General features: G+C 31.1%; 1 long non-coding RNA gene across 1 annotated transcript; it reads left to right on the top strand.

Moving 5' to 3' along the window:
• The first annotated feature begins 280 nt into the window (after window positions 1–280).
• Window positions 281–1,272, top strand: LOC107894883 (uncharacterized). Its single transcript, XR_001683302.2, has 2 exons — window positions 281–526; window positions 946–1,272. It is a non-coding gene; the product is annotated as an uncharacterized lncRNA (long non-coding RNA).
• The last annotated feature ends 1,789 nt before the right edge of the window (window positions 1,273–3,061 follow it).

Below are 3,061 nucleotides of genomic sequence, written 5' to 3' on the forward strand. Positions count from 1 at the left end.
AAAGGAACAATTTACAAACAAATAAAACTATTAAAACAACATGGAGGACCAAAATACGACAAGCGCAAACAAAAAGGACTAAAAATGCAAATGAACCGAATTCCAAAACAAAACGCTTAGGCGCAGACGAAGTTAAAATGACACGCAAATTCCAAGAAAAATTTTAAAAAACAAATAAAATGTAAATATGGCCTAATTAGAAGTCGGCTCGAAAGGGAGGGACTAGCCACACAAATTACCCATTTAAAGTGAAAAGGCGTGGATCCGGCCTATGGATCGGGTCAACGCGCTGATCCTTCCCTCTTTAAACGGTGTTATTTCAAAATTTGCTCTTACACCTTCATTTTATTCTTTTTTTTATAACATTACAAATCCCTTTTAGAAAACTCCGAAGTTCTTAACCCTTTCTACTAGGGTTTCATCCAAGTATCATGCTACCGCCAGACCACCATATCTGGTGACCGACAGTGCTCAAACAATGGCCCAAATCTGCCAACGGAGGAGAACTCCGACTATGACCACAAAGGTTTGGGAAGCGTGCTCTCTCTCCTTCTCTTCTTTATTTTTCATATGTTTACAAAAGTGAAAGAAGAAAAAATTGACAAAAACGACTTTAAATCCTGCATTGCTTTTGAAAATAAGAGGGAGAGATCTCTGAAAATGAAAGGGGTTTCAACACCCTTTTATTTTTGCTATCACCAAACAAGACCACACTCAAAATCAACAAAAGCAAGATAAATTGAAAAACGAATAAATGCAAACTTCTGCCAAGTTGATTTGATTTCTTTGAATTCCAATATGCGTGCGTAAAAAAACCTTTTGTTTATAATCGGCCTTATATAGCCGCAATAAAAAAATTACAAATTTCTGATTTTCCCCTCTATTTTACTGCTATTTTTCTTGTTGTTATTTACTGTATTGTTGTTATTTTATTTCTTCTCGCAGGTTCAGCATCGTACGGAGAGGGCTGCGGACGTGGCGAGGCCGTTCGTGGGAGCTGCTGCACTGGGGGACCTAGGGTTTCTAGAAACTTCAACTTGCCCGGGCCATTTGGGCTAGTTTTGATATCGGGTCATTGGGGCCTTGCATTTCTTTTGGGCTAGGTCTTAAGTTGGGGTTTTGGGTGTAATGGGATTTTGTTTTAGGTTTATTTAATTTAATTTGGGCCAAAGTTTTATTTGTGGCGCTTATTTTAGAATTTATCTTCAACTTATATTTGGGTTTGTATTTATGGACTGTAAAATTTAATTTTTATTTCTGATTTATAATCTATATTTTGGGCTTTTTATTTGGTTTATTTACTTGTTATAAATAGTTCTAAGGGCACGGGAAAAATGGGCCTTCTACATAACATATTATATTTTTATCATTAGAGTTTAACAATCACTTTAAAGTTTTACAATTTACAAACAAAAACTGATGACATGAGAGCTTCATCAATTATATGTAACCTGGGAAACAATCGTTTTATCCAAATTTCCAAATGGAGTAGGTGGGCGCCACAGGCATGGAGGTGGTGGTGACGGTGGCGACGGAGGAGGTCTAGGAGATGGAGGAGGGCTTTTGAAGTGAATAGGAGCATTAATCCTGGGAGGTGGTCGAGTTATTCACCGACTCCTCCTAGACAAAGCTTTCAACTCTTTGGAGAAACCATCCAATAGTGATAGAGGAACAGACTCAGCCACCTCAACTGCTAGGTTAAGCTGCGAAAACGTAAGGGCGTTTATCAACAATAAAGCAAACAAGCAAGACTCCCCTTCCATTTCCGAAGCTCCTTTTTTGTTTAAACTAACAATGGGGCTTGGTCTTTTACGAAGTCCTGATTGAAGCTTTTAATGATGGAGAAAATATATTTCTTTTTGAAGGGAAAAGATTTTTGTTATTTAGATATAGGTAGAGTTTTTAAAAAAAATTAATTTTTTAAAGTTAATTGTGTATAAAAATATATAAATAATAATTTTTAAAAAAATCTTATTAATTTTTAATAATAAAATGAATCAATATATCAACTCCTTTAATTCAACTTGGGTCCATTTGTTTTTTACCATGTTCCGTGAAAAGATAGTTTGCATTCCTATGATTCCGTAGCCGTGTATGCATATGACGTCATGTTTAACATCCTGAAATTTGCTGCTTATCGTCAAGAAGAAGATGCGGTTAATTAGCCTTTTACCATTTTAACTTGTTCTTGTGTTGGCTTTTTATTATATTTCAAAGGGTGGCTGTAATTATTGTATGTATATAGTATTGCACCAAATATATATATAGTAATTACTAATTTCTAATCTTACGCATATAAATTTACCCATTTAATTTTTAATTAATATACACATTTGGAAAAAATAAATAATAATGTTAATTTGGTAAAAAAATTAAAAATAGGTAAAACATGTAACAAATATAATAATAGTCTATAATAAATAGGAAAGATATTTAAACTAAATTAATAAACACATTTAATAATAGTGATTAAAATTTGACTTTATTTTCAAACAAACCTATAAAATATTTTTCATCTGCACCAAACAAAAAACATTTAGATAAAAAAATAATCAGTTTTAATAACCATTGTTTCACATAGTATAAAATTATAGAAAAATTTTAAAAAAATAATATCATAATAAAATATTATCTCATTATTAATTAATATAATCTTCGATCGCTCTCTGATGTCATTGTCGTTCGAATATGATTCAATATTGACTCTTCGAAGAACCATGACTTTTATTCTTCAATCTTCTCTCTCTCTCTCTCTCTTTTATAATTCTAAAACTTTTTTACTAGTAATTTGTCTTAGATGTTACTTAATTGAATATGCTTAATTACAGAAAGTTATTTATAAAATTAAAATTAAAATTTATTTGATATATACAACTTTAATATTAATTAAGTGATAATTAAGATGCTTAGAGTTTTATTCAAGTAGTAATTATGTTTTACCTAAAAAACACATTTTAAAAAATAAAATTAACACAATTTTTTTATGCCAAATTTTTAACTTATAATTATTCTAAATCTATAATTTCGAATTTCTATTTAGAATAAATAGAATTTTGAATTA

The sequence above is a fragment of the Gossypium hirsutum genome, chromosome A13 (assembly GCF_007990345.1).
Source record: "Gossypium hirsutum isolate 1008001.06 chromosome A13, Gossypium_hirsutum_v2.1, whole genome shotgun sequence".
Classification (NCBI taxonomy): domain Eukaryota; kingdom Viridiplantae; phylum Streptophyta; class Magnoliopsida; order Malvales; family Malvaceae; genus Gossypium; species Gossypium hirsutum.